General features: G+C 40.6%; 2 protein-coding genes across 4 annotated transcripts in view; both read left to right on the plus strand.

The window, feature by feature from the left end:
* LOC120571130 (zinc finger protein 664-like) overlaps positions 1–7,171 on the plus strand; it is a 181,974-nt gene that overhangs the window by 123,225 nt on the left and 51,578 nt on the right. The gene's annotated exons all lie outside the window — the stretch shown is intronic.
* The window catches only part of LOC120571388 (chromobox protein homolog 1-like), a 73,533-nt gene that overhangs the window by 22,421 nt on the left and 43,941 nt on the right, over positions 1–7,171 (plus strand). The window lies entirely within an intron of this gene.

Here is a 7,171-nt window from a genome sequence, read left to right on the forward strand (position 1 = left end):
AGCAAAGGGTGGCTACTTTGAAGAATCTAAAATATAAGACATGTTTTCAGTTATTTCACACTTTTTTGTTAAGTACATAATTCCATATGTGTTCATTCATAGTTTTGATGCCTTCAGTGAGAATCTACAATATAAATAGTCATGAAAATAAAAAGGAAACACATTGAATGAGGTGTGTCCAAACTTTTGGCCTGTACTGTGTACATACATACACACACACATACATACACACACACACACACACACACACACACACACACACACACACACAACACATACATATATATATATATATATATATATATATATATATATATATATATATATATATATATATATATATACACGTATGTATGTATACGTACGTACGTATGTATGTATGTATATATATGATATCCAACAGGATTCTTCGGTGGATTAGACACATGAGAACAGCTGGTCGTTTTCGGGGGGAAGTTTGCGAGCTTTTGGCTAATTCTGGGAATTTTTAACCCATGTATAATCATTTGTTTTATTAATTTGATCTGTCCTCTTCTTAAATAAACTGAATTGAATTTCGACTATCGTGGCATCCTCTTTGGTTTTAACTGAGGGAATGCATCTTGAGCTTTCCTCTTTTCGGATCTGCCAGGCTAATAATTTACCACTTGTATCCCCATGTTCATAATACTGTTTAGTTCTGACCATGGCATTTTCAACCACCCGAATGGTTAGCGTGTTGTAGATTATTAGAGATTGGGATGTAGTGTTTGGGATGTGAATGAGGAATAAAAGATCTGCCATTGACTCATCAGTTTGGCATGCTCTGCATCCGTTAGGTGGGTCTCCTGTAGTAGAGCTATGTCTATTCTGTGGTTACCAGAAAATTAAGTACCTTCTTGCGTTTTGTCAAATCATTGATGCCATTGGTATTCCATGTTAAGTATCTCAGAACTGCAGCTTTCATTTCCTTTTATCTATTTCTCCCATAAAGTAACGTAGGGTCGGATGTAACCAGTTAAAGCAACTGGCTGCTGTCTCATCTAGGAGATACACTTCCATCTCTTGTACATTGAAAATAGATGTATACATGGAAATCAAAAAAAAAGAAAAGAAATGTGAATGAAGTCCAACTAAACCCTATAGTCCCCCCTCTTGACCCTCTTCCTCCCCAACTGAGGAGGTACCAAACCCTTATTCTTCCTGACGCTTTCTTAATGCAGCTATAACCTAACTTGCTGCATTATAAAACGGAGCCAATCCTCCTTTAAAGGTAAATAATCTGCTAGCCATTTTACCCTATTCAAATTCAATTCAATTCCTCATGATAACACCACCTAGTATTAGCAATTTAACCAACTATTCTCTGTTCTGCACAAATGTATAGTAAGATTAAAGAAAGTAATATTTATATTTGTGCAGACAGGCATATATAAACACAACAGTTTAGTAAAATAAATAAATAAACAAAGCGATTCTTGTAACAAGTTAACAGTAGGAGAAGTGAAAAAAAAAGATCAACATTAATTCACAGTGTATAATAACCCATGGTGAATATAACATTTTTGAGTATTTCATAAACAACCTTTTGGGCGCGTATGCTCCCCATTAGTAAACTACTTACATACTGGATCCGTGATATGACTTAACTCACATAATAACCTTACATCTCAACCACTGTGATGCGGGAGAGAAACGTCCATCTGACCCCCAAGAGAGCAACAGCCGACCAGCCTCAGGTTTTTTTCTGCGGGCTCTGTTTTCTTGGTCGTCCAGTTGTTCCCTCAGCTTGCTCAGTTCACCGTCTATGTTTTTCCTAGTCGTCCAGCTCACTCTGCAACGCAGTTAGCGAGTCATCAAACTCATTGTTTTCCCTCGACGCACTTGACTCTGTTACCAATGGCTTTGTTATCCCTGACAATTTTCTCCATCGTTTCAGAGAGTCTAGTCAAGCGTCCCTCAATCATGGACTCAATCCTTTGTATCCCCTTTTCCATCTCGGATATGAACCACTGTGGGGGGTTGTTAGCTAGTTCACCGCTGTTGCCGTTGGCAGGCGGTGCGGGAGATAGCCGGTTTTTATCTTCCCTCGTTGTTGTTCCTTTGTTCTTTTTTGGTGGCATGTTCTCACTTCCAGTGTTGCCACTTGTTGAAGCACGGATAGTGTGAAATGATTTCACTAAAGAATCGGTAGAAGGCTAAATTCAGCAAGCTAGTGAGCGGAGGTTGGTACCGTGCGTCTGCTTCCTAGGCCTCCATAACCGGAAGTCCCAAGCACGGAGACGGTCTTTATAGCGTTGTCACTTGACTTTAGCGCCACATACAAACACCCATTTGCACTAGCTCACTGGAGATTTTCCCGAAGATTTTAATGTTTCTTGTGAATCCTTCCAGGTCCCTCTGCACCTCCTCGGTGGCGTACATGGCCAGCAGCGCCTGCATCTCCACATCAGTCCACTTTTCAGAGTTCAGCATTCTGTCCATTCTCGTAGTAATTCACGTAGTCAAGTAATTCAAGTATGTTTTGCTAACACAGACGGCATGGCTTTCACAGATGGCGTGCTGTGGGGGCGTGACTAGGTCACTATTCGGAAAAGGGAAAAGACCCTGCCCTGAAGTAGGAGCTGGAAGAGTTACAGGAACTGCGGTCAGAGGAATTTAATAATCCCCAAATTGGTCCAGTCGGAAGACGAGAAAAAAAGCCTTCTAGGAACGTTATGTTCTAGGAACTGCAGAAATCCCTCTGGTCGGAAAGCGGCTTACGTCAAAACCTAGAGACTTTCAAACATCAAAATGTCATTTATTAAATGTATTTGTGTCAAAATGACATATAAACAACTTTTTGTATTCTATTTTGCCTTAAAACGCTTCCAACAGGCTTGCGCTTCCTGTTAAAAATAGACATCGTTGTGACATTTCTGTCGTGAAAAAGCTTGCCGATACCCATCTTTATGCAAATGAATCCGTTGAACGTGACGCGACTATCCAATAGAAGTAGAGCACAGGGGAGACTGGGGGAAGATCCGCAGCATGAGATGTGCATGTCACACAGGAAGTGTGCAAGCTCTAACCTGTTACCATGGGAGCCCAAATAAAAATGGACACGCCACGCAGCCAGAAAAGGCACAAATTGTTGCAGAAAAATAAACCAGAATGCAGAAAATTAAGTGTTTGATGGTTAAAATACTCAACCCCCTCTCCCCACCCCCATGTTGAACCCAAAGTTCCCCCCTTTCATTCAACATCATCAGTATTCAGCCTGAGGTGGATCTCCTCATGTTATTTTGCCTCACAAAGTCATAATCATGACTTTCCATGAGTATTTTATTAATGTTCCTAACACTTGATTCATTCTGTGTTGGTAGTTTTCTCCTGTTGGTCTCTTTCATACTTTTGCTCAACTTGTTCATCAGTGTTGTTCATGAACGCGCTAAAAGAGCCTGTTCATTAAACCTTTTCAGACTGAAGGCTTTAAACATCTATCATTTTAATCTTGTTGCACACCATAATAAGACTTGTGCCTAAAAAAGAAAATATATCATCTTTCAGAACCTTGAGGGCTCCATAATTTCAAACTCTGAAATGTACACAGTGAGTACTTTTACTTTGAATACTTCAAGTTAGTGCTAAGTAAGTATGTAGCCTACTTTGACTCAAGTAGACTTTCTACTGCAGGATCTTTACTTTCTACACTGTGGTAGCCTATTGCTACTTTGACTTTAATCTTTAAGGTAGGGGCTGTGATCACTTTTTGGCAGAACAGCGGAAGCGCGGGCCCCCCCCCCCCCGCGCTCCAGGTGACTGATGGACAGACAGGTGCTGCTGTCGGTTCACTTTCCTTCTTCAGTTGTCGGATGGAAAGTTGGAGATGTTTCCAATCAGCAGAAATCAGCTGGGACAGCCAACCAACACACACACTGGGAGTCCAACCACTTTAATTAATGTTGACTTTGTGAATATTATATCTGAACTTTTAGCTTCAGTCTTCATCACAGACTCCAGCAGTTTTGGACAGTACCGAAGCCAAGTGAATGTAAAATCAATCTGAGCATCACAACTAACTGTTTTAGACACAGATATGGTCATAATAATGCTCCAAAATGCTGTCAAATTACATAATGTTTTAATCATGCACAACAAAAGAAAACGTGCCATAATGAACCCCCCCTTCCAGTACCATGGATATGGAGCTCCCAGTCCCCTCTTGGCCTCTAAACACATCTTCAAACTGCCGCTGATTCAACAGAGCTCTGTAGCAGCTCAACAACTGCCGCTGGCAGCCGGCGTCCTGGAGCTCTGTAGCGGCTCACAGTTTATCGCCCCTCGCACTAAAGACTGTTCACTGTTACAGCACTCTACTCACACTTTGGCTACAGTGAAGGCGTAAGGTATGTGGGCCGTTAGCGGAACGTATGTGCCGTGGAATGTATCTTTTAACCGGCTCCACCTGCAGCGCCACACGGCGGAGGATTGTGGGAGTCACAGGCCAGACGGAGAGATTTTGCTTTGGGATTGTTGTTGTTTCTTCAGTTTTTTTGGAGCCGGCACAGCGCTGTGAAAACGTTAATCTACTGTCAGCTGTTGTCAGAGGACGCAGGGGAGGGAAACAAGAAATAAAAACACAAACTCTCCAAACCAAACTGTCAATACGCTCACTGACAGTCGTTAAGTCGTTTCCTGTATATGAGTAGTTTAATTTAAAAGAAATATAGACACTTTATGATCCATTTCTGTGTGAAAGGGCCGCATACACCTCTGGTAAAAATCTAAATAGAAGCCTGTCCTGTTTCTACCTTGTAGATTGGATCTGTGCGGAGCATATGCACCACTACGCTGCTCTCTGCCCGCTGTCTCCAGTCTAATGATTATGGTGGAAGCGTAGTGTTGGACCATCAGCTCTGCTTACGTTACACGTGCAAATACTTCTATTTTAGGTATATAATATATGGTGTATTGGTGAAGCATCATTAATAACTTTGAGGGGGGGGGGGTACATTTTGTCTCCACCGGGCATCAAAATAATTCAGCAGAGTCAGGGACATGTAGACCAGAAAGGGGGCAATCCCACGCACCCCCCTTTTATTTCATTCCTGCTAGAATATAAAGTGCAGCTTCCAGCATGAAGCGTATCCCACAATCCACTGCAACATGAGGTCACACAGGTGGGACGCCGCCTGTGCTCTAGAGACCCGTCGACAAATATGAGTAGATATTTAAATTTATTTTTAACGCTGCTGCTTTTGCTGTGTTGATTTGCGAGCTGCAGTCAGGAGAAAGATGCTTTTATTGTTTTAATTTGGAGATTTTCTTCTCACCCAAGAGTGAGGGAGCGCTACATGTAAAGGTAAATGTCGGACAAAAACAAGCAGTGTAAAAAAAAAAGTATTAAGGTAGTAAATATTACAACTGCTCTTTAAAGTGTAACATGATTTATTTAACTTCAGCAACACCGATTTAATAAACAATAACCCTTATTTCATACCTTACTACTTGTGTGTGTGTGTGTCAACTCTTGAAAGAGTCTGAAGTCTCTGTTTATTCTGTAGTAAAAGTAATAATACACACTGTATTATCAGTTAAATGTACTTAGTGTATCAAAGTAAAAGTACAGAAGTATTATCAGCCCTAGATATTATGTTTTTTTTTACAGTCACTGGTAACAGGATACATCACAAGGAGGCCACTTGGATATGGCGTTATATATATTTCACATTCCTGAGTAATTGTATGTTTTGAGCACAGAGAACTATATTTTGCAAGCACATTACATCTCATTTTGAACAGAAATTAACACACGCAAAAAAATAATTTTGTTTGACCAAACAAAAACCTATTTTGTGCACAATAAATGTATTTGCATGTCTTTCTCTGCTCGCAGGTAGACGCTGCTGCACTCCGGTCATGTCTCCCTCTCTCTCAACCTCTTCTCTCTACACGCTCAACTCTTAACACACTCGCTCTAATTTTCACAGTGTTACAAGTGTGCCACACAACCAACCAATCACAGAATCAAAAGGTCAATTCTGATTGGCTGTTCGTCTCAAATTAGATTGCAAGTAGCAGGAAAGACATATAAAGTGGCCTACTGACTTAGCTAACAGTTGAAATGATTAGCTCAAAGTAATGGATGACTTTTGAAACATTAACCACACTTAAAGTAGTAGGCCTAGCTAGTAGAATTTCTGACCAATTAACATTAAGCAGCTCCGAAATCACCATCACCAAACTCCACCAGACTCCATGTAAATAATCAGGACTTTTAGCGTGTATAGAGCCAGCATATTTCCACATGTAAATGGGTGAATGAAGAGTTTATTTCAACCAACCATTGTTGTTGGAACAGTTGATATATATATTTTTCTTTTTCTATTAACTATAAATTAAGTTTGTTTAATAATCATGAAATTGCTATTTTATATAGAGTCTGGTGGAAACATACATGTAAATGCTTACATTATATTTAGTTATTTCTCTTTATACTTACAACTTGTTTTAATTATTTAAGTGCTGTACATGATTTAATACTCAAGTAAAGTACAAGTAGCTCGACTTAAGTCCAGTACTTGAGTAAATGTTCTCAGTTCCAGTCCACCACTAACTGATTAATGAACTGAATGTGTATCTGTTGTTCCCCTCCTGACCTCCAGGTGGCGGCGTTCTTTCATTTTAAACTTTAATCTGAAAAACCCTGACTTGGAGGAAACCGGAAGTCTCGTTGTTTCACTGTGATCTCGGGCTGGCGGCGGGATAGTTGTGTTGTTTATTAGTGAGTTTTAAACATAGACAGTATAAGAACGGTTTTAAGAAGACAGAGCTGCAGGTAAACCCGCACACACCCTCTCAGGTAAACACTTTAATAATAGTTCTTTTACAAAGCTATCAAAGCGAATAGAAGCCAGAGCTGCGCATGCGTTAGCTTCCCATTCTGCTGTTGCTAAGATTCAGGTAAACAGAACGTCCGTTGCTGAGCAACAGTCTGCTCCGTTAGTTGCTCCTCTGTAGTTCGGTGGGCTCGGTGAGATTCGGGGCTGAAGTTGTAACATTGTTGCATTTTTCATTTGGTTCGGTTTGCGTCACACTGCACTTTATCAAACGCAGCAAACAGTGGAAACACACGTCACGTGGTGGAAGCAGTCGCTTGTTGATTGGACAGAATATCAGAGGGAAACTCCGAAATAATGAAGCTCCACTA

Source organism: Perca fluviatilis, chromosome 2 (genome assembly GCF_010015445.1).
Source record: "Perca fluviatilis chromosome 2, GENO_Pfluv_1.0, whole genome shotgun sequence".
Taxonomy (NCBI): domain Eukaryota; kingdom Metazoa; phylum Chordata; class Actinopteri; order Perciformes; family Percidae; genus Perca; species Perca fluviatilis.